This window comes from Castor canadensis, chromosome 7 (genome assembly GCF_047511655.1).
Source record: "Castor canadensis chromosome 7, mCasCan1.hap1v2, whole genome shotgun sequence".
In the NCBI taxonomy this organism is placed as follows: domain Eukaryota; kingdom Metazoa; phylum Chordata; class Mammalia; order Rodentia; family Castoridae; genus Castor; species Castor canadensis.
Window position 1 is genome coordinate 130485706 of NC_133392.1, and position 23676 is coordinate 130509381.

The 23676-nt window shown below is 38.0% G+C and overlaps 1 pseudogene; it reads right to left on the reverse strand.

The window, feature by feature from the left end:
• Nucleotides 1-14807: 14807 nt before the first annotated feature.
• LOC141424962 (chromobox protein homolog 3 pseudogene) lies at nucleotides 14808-22438 on the reverse strand (annotated as a pseudogene).
• Between the last annotated feature and the right edge of the window lie 1238 nt (nucleotides 22439-23676).

The window sequence follows — 23676 nt, forward strand, 5'->3', positions numbered from 1 at the left end:
CATGTTTTTTGTATGGGCCCAGTGAGTTTCTAAGGCAGCTTATCTCTTTACCCCTTTTGCCAGACACCTTAGAAGCCATCGTGCGTGACAGGTATCCAGGTGAGCTACACTCCCCAGGATGTCAGGGTGGATGTCAGGCGGAACTGTCTCCTGGCTTGTTTATATTGCTTTTGCTCCTCTCTAAAGACTTCTGACCCTCCTTTTTCAAGAGCAGCAGGCTGTTTATTCCTATGTCTCTGTACCCTTCCACCCTTCTTCACAAGTCCAAATTTCTCCCACCCATCTGAAGAATCAGCTGACAAAACCTAACTGCACACAGACAAAACTAAAAATTTTGGCACGAGGTTTTAAGGAAGCGCTGAGAAGGGAAAAACAGGTACCTAGTAAATGAGAGAGAGAGAGAGTGTGTGTGTGTGTGTGTGTGTGTGTGTGTGTGTGTGTGTTATCATTAGATACACAGAATGTACGAACACACGACCCCACCTCACAATTAAGGAACGGAACTAGGTTGAGAAAGGTTATGCCTGAGTCGGGGGGACAAGGCGGCTAACCAAGGGAGGAATGAAGGGCTGAGGCCAGTTGAGGGGAAGCCTCATCCAGTGAGCAAAAGGCTTCTTTAAGGAGTGATCTCCCTAAGCTTCGTGGATGAGCGGATGGAGAGTATGAGTTGGAAATTCAGGGCGCACACTGCGTGGGGGGGGGGGGGGAACTCATAGCCCAGTGGCGCTACTTAGCGGATGTTCTCAACTGGATCACTAAGAAAAAAAGACGGGGTGAAAGGGGTGGGGCGGACGGGAGGAGTGAGTCAGAGCTCGGGAGGGGACAAGAACTAAAAGCAGATGGCCCAAGGGCCCCGACGGCTGGCAGAACCGTGCACTTCGCCCTGGCCCCGGGGTCCAACCCAGGTCTGAAAAGGCCCTGAGACCCCCTCCGCAGCTCCCTCCCTCCGGGAGCGCCGCCATCCCTAAAAGCGAGGTGACACAGGAGCAGGGAAGCTCGGCACACCTCCAGCCGCGGCCCACAATGCTCCGGGAGGCACCGCTTCCGGTGCCTGGCGCCCCTTCTTTAGGGACCGCAGCCCAACCCAGTTGTTGACTTGGGGTCAAAGTGCGACCGCCCACTACCGAGAGCAACCGAGCATCCGCCCAAGACCTCACGGATAGACCGTGGCGCACCAACGCGCTCAGGACTACTTTCATCGACTTACAGAGGAGGCGGGGCTGGACGGCGTCTCCACCAATCAGAGCCGCAGTGGGGCGGAGAGGGACAGGCTCCTGAGCGGTGGCTGCTAGAGGCGAGCGGAGCGGAACGTCCGCCTTGGGGCGGGGCGGTAGGGTACTCCGGGAGTGGGGGCACGTGACTGGTTTAGCTCGGAGACATCCTGGGGAGTGTAGGTTACCTGGATACCTGTTCACGCATATCAGGTGACGTCTCCGCTTTCAGACGAAAAGTTGTACATAGGAAACAGGGCGACTCCCCAGGCCTTCTTTTCCCACCAGAGCTAAGACAGTTTTGTTTGATCCTTTATCTGAAATCCTAGGCTCAAAATGTCCTCTCTCTGGAAGCCTTCTGAACTCCTTGGCGTCCTGTATTTTTGCATCAAAAGGCTCTCCACAAAGTACAGAATTTGTCCTTCCTCCAGCGTAGGGAGGAACAAGGGCTAACTCATTCCTTGGTCCTCAATTTCTGCCGCAGAATCTGGTCAAGACTGTTGAATGAATGAACTAGAATTTAGACTCAAAGAACATCTGAAACCCGAGTTCTTCCAGTGCAGTTTTAGGCCGAAAACACAATTCAGAAAGGGAATTTACTGATAGGGAAAGAATATTCTTCTCTCTCACCACTGCCCCCCCCACCCCCACCCCATCAATATCCTCCAGTGTGAAGTCCTCCGCCCTCCGACTTCCACATTTCCGTCACACTGGTTACTCTCTCCACTACTGTTTTCCACTTGGTGATGGTACTGGTCATAGGCTAAAGAACGATTGACAGGAAACTGCGTCTGGTAGGGTCCTTGACTCATCCATTCATCGCCACACTGCTGCCAACTAGTGGCTGTTGAGTGAACATTTAGGTCAGGACAGGTTTGGTGTTTTGTTGTACTGGGGTTTGAACTCAGGACCTACACCTTGAGCCACTCCATCAGCCCTTTTTTGTGAAGGCTTGTTTTTAGATAAAGTCTCCTGAGATGTTTACCCAGGCTGTCTTCAAACCACGATCCTCCTGATCTCTGCCTCCTGAGTAGCTAGGATTACAGGCGTCCCGCTCAGGAAAGATTTTTAACCTCAGCCTCTCAGTGGTTTAGAGAGAGAATAGATTCTTTGGAGGGGACCCTTGACTGGGACTACTACAACAAATCCATTTGGTCACCTTGTCCCTAATACCCAAAATGACTGTACTAAAGCAGTGTTCTGACCACATTACAGTACAGCCTGATGCTCCACACTGTTTCATGATAAAGCCCACCACATCCTTTCAACACCCTAAGCTCCAATCTGACTGTTCAGAATTCACTAGCCAGCTCCCCACTCTGGCTGTCATTACCCTAAAATTTTTGCTCAAGTTCCTTTCTCTTGATTTGCCTTGTTCTGTCCATAACATGATCTGGTCTTAACAGATTAGACTATTACTTTGAAGGAATTGTTTATTCATTCAGCTGTTACTTACTGAGCACACACTCTTTGCCAAGCAGCCTCCCGTGCTGTTCAGTATCTCGAAAACAATATGGTTTCTAGAGTAAGAAACAGCTGCTCTGCTACTTAGCTGGATAACCTTGGGCAAAGCCACTTTATGTTTTCTATCTTCAGTTTCCTCACCTGTTGTTATATTACAGTGAAACAAGTCTAACAGATGTTAGCAAGAATTACAGCATCTTCCCTCTTCTACATTTCAGAAAGTTGAGTCCTCACCCCCAAGGTTTCTATAAATTCTCGGGAGTCTCTTCCGTTCTTAAGGTCATCTCTGGCTCTGACAATTGGCATCCTTTAGGCCACCTTCTGTAGGGCTCCCAATGCAAGCTGTTACCTATTGTGTAATTCAGAACTTCTTTAGTTTCACTTCATTTATTTACTGAGCACCTCCCAGAGATGCAGCAATAAGGAAAAAAAGAAAAGACTTGTATTCATGGAGTTTACATTCTGTTGATTTCAGTGAGCAATAAAAAAGTGTATAATAAAGCATCAGATGGTGACTTGTGTTATGGAAAAGAAAGGCAATCTAAGGTAGAGAGGATGATAGACTGTAAGGGCAATGATGGGGGTGAGGAGCCAGATTTGTTTATTCATTAATTAATTTATGTGGTACAGCAGGGGTTAAACTCAGCCTTGTGCTTGCAAGATAGGCACTTTGCCACTTGAGCTATTCATCAGCCCCATTTATTTATTTATTTTTTTGAGACAGGGTTTCACTATGTATCCCAGGTTAGCCTCAAGATCATCCTGGTCTGGGCTTCCTGAGTGCTGGCATTATAGGTGTGCTATACCATCCCCAGCAGGGGTCAATTTTAGATGGAATCATTTGAAGATTTCCTTGATAGAGTGTTTTTTGAACAAAGACATGAGTGAAGTAAGAGAGCAGATCATACACATATATGTGAGAAAAGTCTTCTAGTCAAGTTCAAAGATGCTAAGGCAGAGCCATGTTTGGTATATTGGAGGAACAGCAAGGAAGCTGGGCAGCTGGACCAGGATGACATGTAAATGAAGTCAGATAGCTAGTAGGATGCTAGATAGGTACAGCATCATAGATTCCATGAGCACTTTGGGCTTTACTTCAATGCTGACAGAAAGTCACTGGAGAATTTTGACCACAGAAGTGATACAATCTCACATACATTGTTAAAGGCTTATCTGACTGGTATAAACACCAGTCACAAGTTGGTTGCTGTTGTCCAGGTGAGAGGTGATGGTGACTTGCCTCAGGTACGTATTTTGATGTTTTAGCCAACAGAATTTGCTGATGAGATTGGCTGTGAAATTTGAGAAATAAAAGGCAGCTGAATTAACTAGATGAATGGTGGCGGCACTAACTAGGAATGGGATCATAAGGAAGTTTGGGTTTGGATGTGTTGAGTTGGATGTCAGCTGGACATCTGAGTAAAGACATTGAGGAGGCAGTTGGATATACTAGTCTGAGGTTTACATAAGCTCTTATGTAGAATTTGTGGGAGAAGGGATTTAACTCACAGCAACATAACCCAAAATTGGATTTTGGATACCCAAGTCCCTTGGCTTCTTTTCTGGATCAGGCTCTAGGCCTGAATTTCAGCCGGTTTGCTCTACTCCTCACCTAGTTATGCTTTGAAATGACAGCTGATCAGGTAAGGACTTGTCCATTTAAATTCTTGGGCCGTCCTTTACCCAGTGTTTATCAAGGAGCAGGGGAATCACAGTTCTTGCTTTAATAAAATTTTCATTCTCTTGCAAAAGTTAACTCACACATATTTGCATTAAGCAGTAGGTGAGAAAAATCTAAGAGTATTTATTAAGTGGTAGTAGATTTCTTTCCTTCTCAAGATGTTCCATTCTCCTAATGGTCTTGCCTCCAGTGCTTTATAGACAAAGGACTTGAATTTGATTTAAGGCTCAAGAGAAGAGTGGTGTTGACCCCAACCTAGGATATCAGTTGTTCCATCTTTTTTATTTTGGGGGTGGGATTTGAACTCAGGAACTCTTGTTTGCTAGGCAGGTGGTCTACAACTTAACCCATGTTCCAGTCTTTTAGCTTTATTTTTTATTTTTCAAATAGGGTCTTTTGTTTTTGCCCCAGCCATCCTGGACCACCGTCCTCTTATCTATGCCTCCCTTGTAGCTGGGATGATAGATGTATACCACCGTGCCCACCTTTATTGGTTGAGATGGAGTCTCAACAACTTTTTAACCAGGCTAGCCTCAAGATCAACCAGTCTGGGCTCCTGATCTCTGGGTAGCTTGGATTACAGATGTGAGCCACTGTGCCCAGTCAGGTGTTTTACCTTCTTCCACTCTTTCAAAACAGAGTCCTCATCTCTCTTCTAGAGTAGTTATTTTCAAACTTTCTTGTTTATGTACTCCCTACAAAATAGTTTTGGAAAACTGTACCTCATTGTACACTTTTAGATTGATATCAACATTTTTTCATCTTAAATTCAAATATTTGCAAGGAATTTAATTTCTAATTTGATACTGTCTTTCAAAAATAAATCTGTTCTAAATATATCTAACAACATACACCAATGATATGATATCCATATCCACAAGATAGAAGATACTATACATATTTTGTTATACTTTTGTATATATTTTGTTACCTTTGTTTTGAAATACTTACACCTAAGTATTTCAGTCTTCAGTGTGTTGAGGTATATAGTGATGTGTTTTAATTTCATCTTTCACTTGTTCATTGTTGGGGCTAAAGTTTAAATGTTGAATGACCTTCAAAGGTCTGTGTGTTAAAGGCTTGGTCCCCACAGTGGTGCTGTTGGAGGTGGTAGAATCTTTGAGAGGTTGAGGCTAGTGGGAGGTCCTTAGGCTTGCCTCCAAAGGAAATTGTGGGACCCAGGTTGCTTCTTCTTCTCTTTACTCCTGGCTTGTGATGTAAGTGTGGTTGCTCCACCATGCTTTCCCTGCCATTGCCATCCAAAATCCTCATGAGAGGCTCAAAGCAGCAGGTCTACCCAATCTTGGACTGGAACCTCTGACTATGAGCCAAAATAAGCCTTTTTTTCATAACTTAATTATCTCCGATATTGTGTTATAGTGACAGAAAGCTGGTTAACTAAATCGGTGCATAGGAAAGTGCTTGCTTTTTGTATGTTAACCATGTACCTGCAACCTCGCTATAATCACTTAGTAGTTCCAGAAAGTTTTTAAATCAGTTCATTAGGATTTTCTACGTAGATGTTCTTGTCATCTACAAACAAAGACCATTTATTTCTTCTCTCTGTATTTTTTATTTCCCTTCCTTCTGTTATTGTATAAGCTAGGACATTCAGTACAATGTGGAAAAGGAGTGGTGAAAGGAGACAACCTTGCCTTGTTCTTCATCTTAGCAATAAAGCTTCAAATTTCTCACATTAAGTATGATATTAACTGTATGGTTTTCATATGTTCATCAAATTGAGAAAATTTCTTTCTATTCTTAGTTTACTGGGAATTTTTTTTTTAACATGAGTGGATGTTGGATTTTTATTTAATACCTTTTCTGCATCCACTGATATGGTCATATGCTTATTATTCCTTACCCTGTTAATTTGATGGACTGCATTAATTGGTTTTTAAGTGTTGAATCAGCCTCACATACCAGGCACAAATCCCAGTTGTTCATAGTGTATAACATCATTGGGTTCAATTTGTTAATATTTTGTTGAGGATTTTTGATGTATGGTCTATAGTTTTCTTGTAATATTTTTGGTTTTGGTATTATAATAATGCTGGCCTTATAGAATGATTTGGGAAGTATCTGTCTCCTTCTGTCTCCTGGAAAAGTTGCAGAGGTTTGGTATAATTTATCTTTAAATGTCTGGGAGAATTCACTAGTGAACCCATCTATGCCTGGCTCTTTCTGTTTGCGGAGTTTATTAATTATTGATTTAATTTCCTTAACAGATACAGGACTGTTCGGATCATCGATTTTTTTTTGTGTGAAAAAGTTGTAACAAGCCCTGCATGTGGCACATCTCGAAGGCAGAAGGATTACAAATCTGAAGCCAGTCTAGGCTACATAGCAAGTTGTAGGCCAACCTGGAGTACCTTGTGAGACCCTGCCTCAGAATTTTCTTTAAAGAGTTTATCTTTCAAGGAGTTCGTTCATTTCATCCAGATTATCTAATGTGTGGATGTAGAGTTGTTCATATATCCTTGATTATCCTTTTAATTTTCATGAGATTTATGGTGATGACTTCTCTTTTATTTCTGGTATTAGTAATTTGTGGTTTTTCTTTTTCTTTTTTCCCTTAGTTAGCCTGCCTTATCAGTTTTATTGATTTACATAAATAACTAGTTGCTGGTTTTGTTGACTTTTCTGTATTGATTTTGCATTTTTAATTTCATTTATCTCTGATCTAATTTTTATTACTTATTTTCCTCTGTTCACTTTTAATGTGCTCTTTCTTTTCTAGTGGCATCTTAGGTTATTGATTTTAGAGCTTTCTTTTTCTTTTCTTTTTGGCAGTACTGGGGTTTGAACTTAGGGCCTCATGCTTACTAGGCAGGCACTCTACCACTTGAGCCACTCCACCATCCTGAAAATGTTCTGTCTTAGTGAATATTCCATATGAATTTGAGAAGAATGTGTAATCTGCTGTTGTTGGGTGAAGTAGTCTATAATATTAATTACATCTAGTTGATTGATGGTGCTGATTAAGTTCTACTTTGTCCTTAGTGACTTTCTACCTGTTTAGATCAGTTTATTTCTGACAGAGGAATATTAAAGTCATCAGCTCTAATAGTGAATCCACCTATTTCTTCCATAGTTCTGTCAGTTTTTGCTGCATGTCTTTTGGAACTCTGTTGTTAGGCACATACACATCAAGGATTGTTATGTCTTCTTGCAGTATTGAACCTGTTATCATTTGTAATGCCTCCCTTTATCCCTGATAATTTATCTCGCTCTGAAGTCTACGCTCTCTGAAATTTTCATTTAGAATTTTTTTGTGTGTGTGGTGTTAGGGATGGAACCTAGCACTTACGCTGCTAGGCAAGTGCTTTGTCACTGAACCACATCTCCAGCCCTTTAAAATATCTTTTTTTTTTTTTGAAGTGCAGAAGATCCAACCCTCCCTTCTCTCCTTTCTTCCTTTCTTTCCTTTTGTGAGGTTTTAATTGTATTTTTTTGAGCCAGGGTCTTGCTCGGTACCCAGACTGGCCTCTAACTCACAATCCTCCTGCTTCAGCTTCCTGAGCATTAAATTCCAGGCACAGGCATGTGCCACCATGCCCAGCACATTTTTGTGTTGAATTGAGTTTTCTGTGCTTCCATTTGCTCTTCTTTCTTAGCATATCAACTAAGCTTCTTATTACTCCTTTTTTACTTGTTTACCTAGAGCTTTAATTATACTCTTAAAACTAATTCAAGTCCACTTTTGACCACTTCATGGGCAGTGCAGGTACCTTAAAGTAGCATAATACATCTAATTCCTCCATCCTATCCTTTGTATCATTGCTATCATTCATTTCACATAAATATAAGCATTTGTTATGATTAAAGTGCATCATATACATGCATGAAAATGTCCTAATGAAACCCATTATTTTGTACAACTAACATCTACTAAAAAAGGGAGTAAAAGAAGGAAAACAAGAAACCAACTTGAATAATCTTTTTCTTTTTAAAAAAATTTTTGCTTTTGGTGGCACTTAAGTTTGAACTCAGGACCTCATGTTTGCAAGGAAAGCACTTTATCACTTAAGCCACACTGCAGCCCTTTTTGGATGAATTTTTTTGAGAGAGGGTCTCCCGAACTATTTGCCTGGGGCTGGCTTTGAACTGCCATCCTCCTGATATCTGCCTCCTGAGTAGCTAGGATTCCAGGTGTGAGCCACCAGTACAGGCTCAATTTGTGTAATTTTCTGATACTTGGTTTCAGAATGACCAACTTTCTGTGAATTTGTGTACTTCAACCTAAAAAAAGTAAGGACAAGTAAAAAAAAAAAAAAAGAAACCTTCATAAACATGGGTACTCACACAAGCATACATAATTGAAAAAGTTGTTATTATTATTTTGAACAAATATTATCTACTAGACCAATTAAGAATAAAAAAACAGCTAAGTGTGGTGGCATGTACCTGCAATCCAAAGATGAGGAGTTTAAAGCCAGCCAGGCCTACATAGTGAGACCCTGTCTCAAAAAAAGAATGAAACACTGAAAGTTTTTATTTTACCTTCACATATTCCTTTTCCAATGCTCTTTCTTTATATAGATCTATATATCACTTCCCTTCTCGCCAAAGAACTTTTAGCACTTCTTACAAAGCAGGTCACTGGCACCAAAATTCTTTCAGTTTTGTTCGTCTAAGAAAGTTTATTAGTTTATTTATTTATTCATTTAATTTAGATAAGGCTTGCTGTATAGACCAGGCTTGTCTGAAACTCATGATCCTCTTTGCCCTAGGCCTCCTGAGCGAGAATCACAGGCATGTAGCACCATACCTTGCTTTCTCATTCACTTTTTTTTTTATAGTAAAAGTAATAGTAAAGTTTATTAGGAAAGGAATAACAGGATATGAGTGGGGAGAAATGGAAATAAGGGAGAAACATTTCCTGCTCCCCATGCAGAAAATGGAAGTAAAGACTCTCCTTCATGTTTGGAGGAAATTTTTCAGTATACAGCATTCTAGGTTTGGGTTTGTGGGTTTTGTTTGTTTGTTTGTTTTTTTGTCTTTCTCAATACTTTAAATACTTTAGTCGACTCTCTTCTTGGTTGCATGGTTCCTGAGGATAAGTTGGATATGATTTTTATCTTTACTCCTCTATAGGTAAAAGGACTTGTTTCTCTACCTTATTTCAAGATTTTTTCTTTGTACTGGGGATGTAGCTAAGTGGTAGAGCACTTGCCTAGCCTGCACCAGGCCCTGGGTACAAACTCCAGCACCAGCACTGCCAAAAAAATTTTTTTTTCTTTATCTTTGATTTTCTGAAACCTGAATATGATATAGTTATGTTTAGTTTCTCAGGGTTTTTTTTTGTTTGTTTTTGTTTTTAGGAGGATGGTACCAGGTTTTGAACTCAGGACTTCACACTTTCTAGGTAGGGGTTCTCTCACTTGAGTCATGCCTTCAGCTTAAACAATGTTTAACGAGTTTCATTATTCATGCATGTGTATAAAGTACTTCGATCATATTCACAACTCCTATCCTCTTCTATCACCCTTCTGACTCTTAGTGGCGCCCATCCCCAAACAGTCCAGCTGTTGGACTTCGTTGTTCATTTTTTTATATTTAGATTCCAAATATGAGTGAAAATATGCCATATTTATCCTTCTTAGCCTGGCTTACTTCACTTAACATGATCTCCAGTTTCATATATTTTCCTACAAATGGCATAATTTCACTTTTTATGGCTAAATAATACTCCCTTGTGTATATATAACACATTTTCTTTATCAATTCATTGGTTGATGAGTACCTAGGTTGATTCCATAGTTTGGCTATTGTGAATAGTGCTGCTATAAACATGAGTGTGCAGATATCTCTATTATATGTTGACTTATATTCCTTTGGATATGTGCCCAGGAGTTGTTTAGCAGGATCATATAGCAGTTCTATTTTTAGTTTTCTGAGGAATTTCCATACTGATTTTTTATTGGCTACACTAATTTTCATTCCCACCAACAGTGTATAAGGGTTCCTTTTCCCACACACCCTCACCAGAATTTGTTGTTTTGTTTCCTTAATGACTTGCCATTCCGACTGGGGTGAGATAGATTCTCAATGTCATTTTGATTTGCATTTGCTCTATAGCTAATGAGGTTGAGCATTTCTTCCTCCTTTGTACTTTTCCTTTGAACACTGTCTATTCAATTTATTTGCCCATTTATTAATTGGATTTTATTCTTTGGCATTTAATTTTTGAGCTATTTATATATCATAGATATTAATCTTTTGTTCAATGAATAGAAAGCAATAGATTTTCTCACATTTTGTAGGTTGTCTCTTGATTCTGGTCATTGTTTCCTTTGCTGTGCCAAAACTTAGATGCAATCCCATTTGTCAATTCCTGATCTTATTTTCTGAGCAATTGGAATCCTATTCAGAAGGTCATTACCTATGCCTATAATTTTCAAGTGTTTTCCTTTAGTAGTTTCAAAGTTTCAGGTCTTAAGATGTTTAATAAATTTTTGTACTGGGTGAGAGATAGGAATCTAATTTTAGTCTTCTACATGTGAATATCGTTTTCTCAACACCACTTGTTGAAGAGACTATCTTTTCTCCAACAAATGTTTTTGGTGCCTTTGTCAAAAATCAGATGGCTGTAGCTGTGTGGGGTTATTTCTGGACAATCTATTCTATCCATTGGTCTATGTATCTGTTTTTGTGTCAGTACCATGCCATTTTTGTTATTATGGCTTTGTAGTTTAATATGAAGTCAGGTATTGTGATACCTTCAGCATTGTTCTTTTTGCTCAGGATTGTGTTGGCTATTCAGGGTCTTTTTTGTTTTCATATGAATTTGAGGACTGATTTTTCTATTTCTGTGGAAAATGACATTGGAATTTACAGAGGGATTGCATTGAATCTGTAGGTTGCTTTCAGTAGTATAGCCATTTTCACAGTATTAATTGTGCCAATTCATGAACATGGGAGGTCTTTCCATCTCTTAGTGCCTTCTATAATTTCTTTCCTCAAAGTTTTATACTTTTCATTGTAGATGCTTTTTACCTTCTTAATTAGGTTTATTCCTAGGTATTTAATTTTTTTTGTGGTTCTTGCAGGTGGGATTATTTTCCTGATATCTTTCTTAGACTGATATTTGTATATAGAAAAGCTACTGATTTTTGTATGTTGATTTTATATCCTGCTATTTTGCTGAACATATTTATCAGATATAAGAGGTTTTTTGGTGGAGTCATTAAGAATCTTTTAAGTATAAGATCATATTGTCTGCAAAAAAAGAATAATTTGACTTTTTTCCTTTCCTATTTTTTATCCCTTTTATTTCTTTCTTTTGCCTTATCGTTCTGGCTAATAATTTAAGCATTACATTGAAAAAGAGTGGAAAGAGTGTAAACCTTTGTCTTGTTCCTAACTTTAAAGGAAGTAGTTTCAGTTTTTCCCTTATTAGGACAATGTCATTATTGAAATATATGTAGTAATATTTACAATGTTGTTTTTGCAGTGCTTGATTCTTTCCTAATCATTTGCTTATCTACAAAGATTTATTCTTTTCTATATTTTCATGGTTTCATTGAGTTCTGCTCAATGGAGGAGAACTGAGAGACCAAAGCACTCTGCCTGCTGGTCTCAGTGCATTCAGACCCCACCTAGCAGTTTACCTCCCTGTGGTGGGGAACAGGCTGTGGAAATCACGATTTGGAGAGTTTGGGCTCAGGGTTCTCACTCCCACCTGGCAGCAAACACATGCCAGGTTACAGTTTCCAGAGGTGGGTTCTTGGATATTCTTTCTCACTTTTTCCAGTCTTTTTCTCTCTTTGCTTTTCGGTTTTGAAAGTTTCTAGTGACATATCTTTAAGATTAGAGATTCTTTCCTATATGTAGATTCTTTAAGTATCTTCAGCAGCACTAGTTTAGTGGTCATGAATTGCTTTAGTTTTGTTTATTACAGTAATCTAGGTTGGCAACTATTTTCTTTTAGAGCTTGAAATATATCATTTGATACCTTCCTTGCTTTTAAAGTTTCTGTTTAGACATCTGCCATTATTCTGATGGGTTTGCCTTTATAGGTAACTTGGTGCTTCTCCCTTGCAGCTTTCAATATTCTTTCCTTGTTCTGTATGCCTAATGTTTTAACTATTATGATTTGGAGAGGTTATTTTCTGGCCTTGTCTGTTTGTAGTCCTAGACCCTCTTATACCTGAATAACTATCTCTTTCTCTTTTCTCCTCCTCCTGCTCCTCCTCCTCCTTCTCCTCCTCCTCCTCCCTCTTCTTTTCTTCTTCCTTTTCTTCTTCAAGGTAGGGTCTCACATTTTTGCCTGGGGCTATCCTCAGATCGTGATCCTCCTACCCATGCTTCCTTGTATGGCTGGGATTACAGACATATACCACCATGACCAGCTCATTGGTTGAGAGGTGGTCTCACTACCTTTATGCTTAGGTTGGCCTCAAACCATGATCCTTCTAAGCTCCACCTCCCAAGTAGCTGGGATCAGAAGCCTGTGCCAATGATGCCCAGCCTCAAGCCCTGATATTCTGTCTTGAATTTGGTCCAATTTACCGTCTTTTATTTGATTTATTGATCTTTTCATTATCAGATTTTTTCTGTATATTTAATGACTGCCTCTTTTCTGTTATGCATTGTCTTCTTTATCTCATTCTTTATCTGAATTCTCTTGTAATTCAGGTTTTTATTCATGTCCTCTTTAATTTCATTGATCACTCTTATAATCTTATTTTTTTAAATTCTTTGTCTGAAATTTCACCACTTCACTCTCATCAGTGTTTATTACTGTAGAGTTGTTGAGTCTTGTTGACTTGTGTTTCCATATTTCTTGTGTTTCTGCATTCAGATTTGTGCATCTGAGGCCAAGTCATTGATTGGAAGTTTTAATCACCTGTAATCTTTCCATTGAAGTAATCTTAATGTTTAGGCAGGGTAGTAGAGTGGAAGGATTGAGTGCTATTTCTTACTACTGGATTAGGGGGTATGGCTTAGTAGCCAAGCATTTGCTCATATACACAGGTCTCTGGGTCTGATCCCCAGCACTACTCAGATCAAGCAAAACTAACTAGAGTTTTTCATGGAAGAATCAGCTGTCTACTTCTGGGCTGCTTTCCCTATAGAATATTCACTTCTTTGTGTACTGGGTGCCTCTGCTGGCTGCAGGGAGCATTACAGTTGTGGGCTGAGCAGGTTCACACTTTCTCCATGATTCCATCAGTTTGTATACCCAGAGGCACCAAGCATTCAAGCCTAGCAATGTCTCCTGAATGCACTAGAGAGTGGGGGAACACACAGATCCCTGAGTTCTGCTCTGGCAGGAGAATAACTGAGGGACCAAAGCACTCTGACTACTGGTCTCTGTGCTTTCAGACCCCACCCAGCAGTTTACCTCCTGTGGTGTAGAGGAGGCTGGAAATCACTGGATGTGTAGGGTCTGAGCTCAGGGTTCTCACTCCCGCCTGGCAGCAAACACATGCTGGGTTGCAGTTTCCAGAGGTGGGTTCTTTAGATATTCAGTTCTTTTTTCTCTTTGCTTTTCAGTTTTGAAAGTTTCTAGTGACATATCTTTAAGCTTAAGAGATTCTTTCCTCATCCATGTCCAGTGTCCTAATGACCTCATCAAAGATATTTATCTTTTCTGTTAATGTTTTTGATTTCTACCTTTAATGTTTTTTTCTTAAAATTTCCATCATCTGTCTTACATTGTCCATCTTTTCTTCTTTGTTGTCTACTTTTTCCCTTAGGGCCCTTAGCATATGAATTATAGTTCTTAAATTCCCAGTTAGGTAATTCCAACATCCCTGCCATATCTGTGTCAGGTTATAATGCCTTCACTGTTTCTTCAAACTGTTTTTTCTCACTTAGTATGCCTTCTAATTTTTTGTTAGAAGATGATGTGAGGTAGTGGGTAATAGAGCTGTAGTAAATACACTCTTAGTAAGTTAGTGGCAATGTGTTAGAGGAGAGGAAACATTGTACATGATTCTATGATTAGGTCTGGGGTTTTCCTTGTGAGCCTGTGCCTTTAGATTGTGAATTCACTGGTGCTATTCAGGTCTTTCCCCCTCAGGTGGGAGAGGGTAGTTAGAAGTGGCAGAAGTTGTATATTTTAAACTGAATTTATAAATTTCATTTTTTAAAATTTTATACCTTTTGTATGCCTAGCCAATCAAGTTTCTACCCCTAAGAAGAAAATCCTTTCCAAGTTGTCAGATATTCCAATACTATTTTTAAAAAATAACCAAATTTTTTTATATCTCATAGGGATACTCTATCAGACTGATCTACCAGATACTTCAGTATGCCATGTTATCTTTAAATGAAAGAATGTATATGAAGCATATACATACACAGTTATTTTAAACATAAAACTATTGACACAATATGTTTATTTATTATCTCTATGTTTAATTATTGTACCCAGTCATGACCCTGCTTAATTTGCAAGAACAGGCACATTCAGGTGGTATGAACATAAATTCTGTATTTAATTCTAAGCCTTTTCAGGTTTGAAAAAGCCCATAGTTACTGAGGAAGAAGTTCTAGCTTCTCCAGGGAATTCACATTACTGAATCAACAGTTCACAACCTTGATAGAGTTACCATCTCAGGGGGCCATGTTGAGGTTGGTAGCTCAACACTTCCTGGCTGTGATATAGTTTCCTTCTCAGGGAGACTGAGGTTGACATCTTAAACAAGTTGAGGCTGTTGGGTTGTTAATTTATTAATACAATAGGTCATTGTCAGTCAGAAATTTGACACTTGGGAGCAGACTTGAGTTTTGCAGTCTACCAGGATGATGCTACCTGAGTCACGTGTATACAGTGAGCCCTTTTTTGTAGTCACCATGACAACACAGGACTTCTAGTCCATATCTTCCTCCTGGATTCAAATTACACCCTTCTGTAATTCATCTGATCAAAGTTTGCAACCTCACCTAAGTTGTAAGAAAGGAAGCTTCTATTCCAATTCAAGTAGATTCTTGAGCCTCTTAAGGTATTTTATGTAGTCCTTTAAAAAACTGAGCTTTTTCCATCTATCTTCCAAGATTTTGGTGCATACCAGTGTCAAAACTTATCAAGTTAAATATGTATTCTTAAATGTGTAATTTCTTGAATGTCAATTATACCTCAATAAGCTGTCAAAACAACCTATCGAAGATTTATTTCTTATTCCTGCTCCATGTCCACCATGAATCATCATTCTCACTCTGGGACCCAGGCTGATGCAGAAGACACTAATTAGAACAGTCCTGATACCCATAGTGTAGGAAAAGAGAGCACAAGGCAAAACACATGCTGAGTTTTAGAGCTCCTCCTACCCAGAAATAACAAGGCCACACCTAACTTTTGAGGCTTTGTTATTAAGTGCTCATAACTTCAGAATTTTATATTCCTGGTGCATTGTAACTCATCATTATGTGGCCCCTTTTATTACTAGTAGTCCTTTTCCCTTATAGTCTATGTTTTATTATCTTAACATAGCTACACACTAGATTTCTTTTGACTAGTAACTGCCTGCAATATCTTTAAAATCTGTTTACTTTCAACCTTTCTATGTGTTATAGTCTGGATCTTGAAAGTCACACAAAGGCCCATATACTAAAGGTTTGGTCCCAGGGTGATAACTATTGGGAAGTAGTGGAACCCTTGAGAGATGGAGCCTAGTAAGAGGTCTTTAGCATTGGAGGCATGACCTTGAAGGGAATTATGGAACTCTGTACTCTTTCTCTTTTGCTCCCTGGTTCATGACATAAGGGATTTTTTGCTACATCATGTGCTCCCACCATGATACACTGACCTTGCCATGACCAAAGCAAAGGGTACAATTGATCATGGATTATAGTCTCCAAAACTGTGAGGCAAAATAAGCCTTATGCCTTTTTAGGTTAATTACTTCAGGTATTTTTGAAGTACTGATAACTGAGTAACATATTGTGTCCTTAAATTTTAGGTATATACCTTGTAAGCAGCATATAGCTGGGTCTGAGTTTTCTTAACTGAATTGAAAAACCTTTGCATTTATTTGGAAAAATGTTTCTATTTGTCCTGCTTTTCTTTGGGACTGATTAGGTTGTGCTAATTCAGATTTTCCTGTTTTGCTAATCATAGTTCAATTTTTATTGCTTTGGTGGATATCCTGAACATTTTCATAAGCATACTCAATCTCAAAAGTTAATGTTATTTCCCTTCACCTGAAAAATCACAGAAGTTAAAATGCCTTACATTCTCTTTTCATCTTTTCAGCATAGACCCCAGACCAACACTACTCAACAGAAGCCCACAAAAGCATCTTTTTCATTACCTCACTTTTTCTGTACAAGTATATCATATTGATGGTATCCTCTTTGTCCAGGAGTCTCAGATACATATCACCTTGCATAAACTCAATTCCCTATCTTTTTGCTATTATACTATCATGAAGACCCATGTCTCTCAGATACCAGATGAGTAAGTACATTCAAAACATCCAAAGTGTCAGTGCCAACTGGTCATTTTTTTTTTCTTTAGCCTCCTCTTTGTTTTTGACCTCTAAAGATTGCTTTGTATATTTTTTAAAATGGTAATACAGGGTTGGGGGGGTGTAGAATGTTTACTTAGCATGCACATGGCCCTGAGTTCAATCCGTAGCGCACACAGCAAAAAATAAAAATAGGTAATGCATTTAAATGAAATTTTGCTGTATTTTTTGTACCAGTATATATTTCATATACTTTTGACTCTCTCTCTCTCTCTCTCTCTCTCTCATGCTCTAGAATTATGTGGAGCTTTAACTCTTCGCTTTTTCTGTTTGTTTTTTGAGAAGTGTCTTGCTACATAGCTTAGGTTGGCCCTGAACTCATAATTCTCATGCCTCAGCCTCCTGAGTGTTGGGATTACAGGTGTGTACCACTATACCTATCTGGGACATATCTTTTTAAACAGCCTTCAAATACATTTCTCATTTCTTTTTATCTTCCCTCTCTACTTGTGTTCAATGGCCACTATCTAGAAGACAACTGAAACAACAGACCTGGGTGGAAAGGCAATAGTTGTTCTAATCTTCACCACAGATTTATTTCCCTTCACAGAACAAAGAAGTTTAAAGGGCATTTTTCAAAAGTTTTTGAGCAGTGTTAATTTTGCTCAACATTTGTTTAGGGCTCCTGAGCTTCTATAATCCTTTTCCTTCCAAACCTACTTGGTTTAGGGCAGAAACCATCAAGCAAAATTTTGGCTTAGCTCATCTCTGTAGTTTTCTTATTGTAGTAGTCACTTTTCTTGTCACTGTAACAAAATACCTTACATAAATAACTTAAAGGAGGATTTATTTTTGTTCACAGTTTAGAGATTTCAGTATAAAGTCCATGGCTCTGTTGGTTCTCGGCCCATGGAGAGAAAGAACATCACGATGGTGGGAGCATGTGGAGGAGGCTGCTCACCTCATGGCAGACAGGAAACAGAGAAAGTGGAAGGGACTGGGAACCAGGTACAACCTTCAAAGGCACCCTCCCAGTGACCTACTTCCTTCAGCTAAGCCCCACCTCCTAAAGTTTCTAGAACCTCCTAAAGTTATGGATCTCACCACGAGTTAGGGACCACATGTTCAACACATGGGCCTGTGGGAGACATTCCATATTCAAACCATAACACTTGTTGTGGTAAAAAACAAAAACATAAAATTTCCCTCTTTTACGAGTACATTATTTGAAAAGTACTGTTAACTAGATATACATTGTCATGCAACAGATACTTTAGAACATTTAAAAACATCTATGTGACTGAAACTTTATACCTAGTGAATAACAATTTCCCATTTCCCCTGCCCAATCACCATTCCCCCTGACATCACCATTCTACTTTCTGATTCTATGAATCTGGTTACAGTAGATACCTCATAGGAGTGGGAAAATTTAGTATCCATAATATTCTCAAGTTTCATCCATATTATAGCATATGACAGGATTTTCTTCTATCATTTTTTATTCATCTATCCATATTTTGCTATTGTGAATGATGCTGCAATGAAAGTAGATATCTTAGACTGTTCAAGATGATATGACAAAGTATCAGAAATTAGGTGGCTTTAAAAAACAGAAATTTATTTCTCACAATTCTAGAGGCTGGAAGTCCAGGATCAGGATAGTCAGATTCTGGTGAAGGCTCTCTTTGAGCTATAGTCTAACATGGCAAAGCAAACAGGAGAGTGCTCTCTGGGGTCCCTTCTATAATAGCACTAATTCCATAAGGACTCACATTCATAAATTAATTTCCTCCAAAAGGCCCCATTATATTGGAGGTTAGGATATCAACATAAAAGTTTGGGGGTGACATATTTAGTTGATGGCAATGAGTATGTAAAAATCTCTTTGAGATCCTGTTTTCAATTCTTTTGGATCTATATCCAGAGGTGGGATTGCTAGATCAAATAGTTCTATTTTAAATTTTTTGAAGAACTTCCATAATATTTTTCATAGTAGTTTTTATAATCCTAACCACAGTACACAAAGGTTCCAGTTTGTCCATATATCCACCAACCCTTGTTATTTTGATTTTTTTTTCCATAATGGGCATTCTCATGGGTGTAAGGCAATACTTCATTGTGGTTTTGATTGTATTTTTATGATGACTAGTGATATTGAACATTTTTTCATGATTGTTAGACACTTGTATCTTCTGTGGAGACAGGTCATTCAGTTCTTTGCGCATTTTAAAATCAGGTTATTTCCTTATTGATGTAGGAGTCCTGTATGTATTCTGCATGTTGACTTAACAGATATATGGGTTGCAAACATTTTCTGCCATTTCATAGGTTTCCTGTTGATTGGCTCCCTTTGCTGTGCAAAAGTTTTTAAGTTTGATGTAGTCCCATTCATCTATTTTTACTTTTGTTGCCTGTGCTTTTAGTATGTTATACAAGAATCGTTGCCAAACACATTATTTTGAAGATTTTCCTCTATACTTTCCTCTAGGAGTTTTATATTAGGTAGGATCCACCTTCATTCTTTTGCATGTGTTTATCCAGTTTTCTCATCATTGTTTATTGATGGGAAATTATCCTTTTCCCATGTATCCCTTGACATTCTTGTCAAAGATTGATCATATACATGAGGTTTTATCTACGGGTTCATTATTCTTTTCCATTGGTCTATATGTGTCTGCCTTTGTGCCAGTACAATATTTTGTTTTGTCTTTTTTGGTGGTACTAGAGTTTGAACTCAGTGCCTCACACTTGCTAGGCAGGCATTCTATCACTTCAGCCACTCCACTGCCTGGTTTTTGTATTGGGTATACTTGAGATAGGGTCTCATGAACTATTTGCCTGGGCTGGCTTCCAACTGCAACCCTCATGATCTCTGACTCCCAAGTAGCCAGGATTATATGTGTGAGCCAAAGGTGCCTGGCACAATACTGTTTTGATTACTATACTTTAATGTTTCAAAATCAGAAAATGTGAGGCTCTAACTTTGGTTTTTTTTTTTTTTTGTCAAGTTTGTTTTGGCTTTCAGGGTCTTTTGACACTGCACATGAATTTAGGGTTTTTTTTTTTTCTATTTCTGCAAAAATGGCTTTGGGATCTTGATAAGGGTTGAATCTGTAGATTTCTCAGGTAGTATGGATATTTCACTATTAAGTATTACATTCCATGAACAAACACAGAAAGTATTTCCACTTACTTGTGTCTTCTTTCTTTTAGCAATGTTTTATAGTTTTCAATGTACAAGTCTTTGCCTCTATGGTTAAACGTAAGTATTTTATTCTTTTTGATGCTTTTGGAAATGGGATTATTTTCTTAACTTCCTTTTCAGATTGTTCATCATTAATGTATAGAAATGCAACTGATTTTTTTTTTTTTGTCGTACTGGGGTTTGAACCTGCAACTGATTTTTGCATATTGATTTTGTATCCTTCAACTATACTGAATTCATTTATTTCTAACAGATTTTTTCAATGTGTGAGTGTTATCTTTAGGCTTTTCCATAGATAAAATCATGCCATCTGTGAACAGAGAAGTTTTATACTTCTTTCTTTACAATTTGGATGCCTTTCATTTCTTTTTCTTGCCCCCTGCTCTGACTAGGATGTGCAGTACTATGTTAAATAGAAATGCACATTCTTGCCCTGATCCTTATCTCAGAGGGAAAGCTTTCAGTCCTTCACCATTGAGTGTGAAGCTAGATGCGAGTTTTTCATATATGGACTTTATTTGATTGAGCTAATTTCCTTCTATTTCTGTCTTTTTAAGGGTATTTTTTACCATGAAAGAGCGTTGATTTTGTTAAATGCTTTTTCTGCACCAGTTGAGATAATAGTGCAATTTTTGTCATTCTGTTAATGTGATGTTACATTTAATGATTTATATATGTTGAACTATCTTTGCATCCCAGGTATAAATTCCAGTTAGTCATGATGTATAATTTTTAAAGGAATATAAAACTATTTATTGATGACTGCTCATCATTATTTATAATAAAGTAAACAATTTAGAGTTGGAAAACATTCTGATTACTACAAAGTTGTTTCTGTGGCTTCTGTGTAACTAGTAACCCAAATACCACACAGATTGAGCCTATATGCAAAGAACGAGTTAGAGGAAAGAAAAAGCATGCAGATCAATAATTTAATTATAAAACTGTTCACCCATTTATGGCAGCAGGTCCTAAATTATCAACATTTCTAACCAGCTGATTACATGTCTATAAGCCAAGTATTAGATATTCCATGATTCATGGCATTTTAGTACACAGATTTTAACTTTCTATAAAGGAAATGGCTAGAGGAGCCTTCAAATGTTCCCTTAGTCTTATTTAGCTAGTTAAAAAAAAAAAAAGAAACAACAACAGGATTGGTCCAGTTTCCTCATCTGGGGGAAATAAATTTAAGGGAAATAAATTTTTCCCTTAAGGAATTTTGCAAATAAACTATTGCATTAATGTGTCTGTAGAAAACCAAAACAAGCCAAGTGTGGTAATACATGCCTGTAATCCCAGCACTTGGGCTGCAGAAACAGGAGGATTGCAAATGTGAGGCCAACCTGAGCTGCCCAGTGAGATCCTGTTTCAAAAAAAAGTAAGGGTTGGGGAGGAAGCTCAGTGGTACAGGTTGCCCAGCATGTGCAAACCTGGGTTCAATCCCCAGCACCTAAAATAAATAAATAAATAAAAGCCATCTAAATAAGTATTTTATGTATACACATAAGCAAACAAAAAACCCAGAATGGTCCTTCGACATATCAATTAATGGTAAGTTCTAATCGGGTAATGACTGGAAAATTTCCCTAACTTTTAGAAAAACCTGTACTTAAATGCAGAGGAATGTACCATGGTATCAAATATTCTTTTCTAATAAAGGAAGCAAATACAGAAAGCTGTTATTTTATTAAACCAAAGTAGCTAATGCTATTGATACAAAACAAAAAAAACCCAACATCTTCCCCAATACCAATTTCAAAATAACATACCAAAATTGATTTTCCTTAGAATGCAATTATCTTTTTCGCACTAGTAATTAAAAAACCAAGACTCAGATTATATATACATAGACATACAAAACAATGCAAACAATTATTGAGCCTCATCTGGACAAGAGTACCAAGTTAGTCTCTCTTCATAAAAGGCAATTACAAGCTGAGGACACTTCATATTTGCCTCTTTTGCCAGCACCAAGTCTGCTTCATCTGACTCTTTCCATTTCAAGAGAAACATCAGTTCTCCACTGCTGTCTGTGGACCAATTACTCCTGTTTATTAAGACATCCTGGCAAAGCCTTTTGGTTTATCAGCAACATCTCCTTTCTTCTTTGATATGCTATCATCATGTTCATGGTCAGATAAAGATTTTCTTTTTGTACCATCTTTTTTTTTTTTTAACCAGCTTTTTGAGAATTTAGAAATGCTTCAATTAACTCTGGACAATCTAAATTTTCTTCAGGTCCCCAAGTATTGTTAGCATTTGTAACTCCCTTCCACTTCAGTAAATACTCCACTTTCCCATTCACTATACATCAGTCCAGTACTTTTTTCACCACAAATTCTTCAGGCTCTACCTTTTTAACTTTTTAACTCTTTCCATTCTATTTTTTTCCCAGTTTTTGCAATGTGGTTTTATTAGAGGTTATTTTTAATTGCATACTTGAAGAGCTATTATTCTGATGCCCGGGGTCACAGGTCCTATACTGTCTCCACTATAACTTTTAATGAGCAGTTGAATTCAGTTTGGGGGGACTTTCTTGGGGGGATTTTTTGCATTAATAACATCAGGATATTGATCTATAGTTTTCTTTTCTTATAGTATCTTTCTCCAGCTTTGGTATCAAGGTAATGTTGGTCTGCTAAAATGAGTTTGAATGTGTTCTCTACTCTTCAATTCAGTCAAACAGTAAAAGATTGGTTGGTGTTCATTATTCTTGAAATGTCTCATAGAATTCTTTACTGAAGTCATCTGGTCCTGGACTTTTATTTGTTGGGAGCTTTTAGATTACAGATTTAATCTCCTTACTATTGGTCTGTTTAGATTTCCTATTTCTTCATGGTTTAGCCTTGGAAGGTTGTATTTTTGATTTGATTTTTTTTTTTCGGTACTGGGGTTTGAACTCAGGGCCGCATGCTTGCTAGGCAGGCACTCCACCACTTGAGCCACTCCACCAGCAGTAGGTTGTATTTTTTTTTCAGAAATGTGTCCGTTGCCTCTAGATTATCCAATTTGTGTAATTGTTCATAGCGGTCTCTTACAATACATCTTACTTCTGTGTAATCAGTTGCAAGGTTTCTTCTTTCACTTCTGATTTTATTTATTTGGGTTCTATCTATCTCTACATATGTAGCTAGGTAAAGGTTTTCTCAATTTTGTGGATTTTTTGAAAACTAAGTCTTTATTTCATTGATTTTTCCTGTTTATTCTCAATTTCATTTATTTATGCTCTAACCTTTATTATTTCCTTCCTTTTGCTAACTTTGAGTTTACTGTGGTCTTCTCTTTCTAGTTCCTTGAAGTGTAAATTCAGGCTGTTGATTTGAGATTTTTTTTTTTTTGAAATGTGTTTACTACTATCATCTTCCCTTCTAGTATTGCTTTTGGCACATCCCATTAGTTTTTGTATGCTGTATTTTCACTTTCACTTGTCAAAAATAGCTTCTGTTTTCACTTGTAATTTCTCCTTTGGCTTATTAGTTACTCAAAACTATATTGCTTAATGTCCATGTTTGAGAATTTTCCAGTTTTCTTTCTGCTGTTGATTTCTAGTTTATTCCACTGTGGTCAGAAAAGTTACTTGGAATGATTTCAATCTGCTTAAATTTGTTAAGACTTGTTTTGTGACCTAACATATAATCTATCCTGGAGAATGTTCCATTGTTCCATTCTTGGAAAGAATGAGTATTCTGG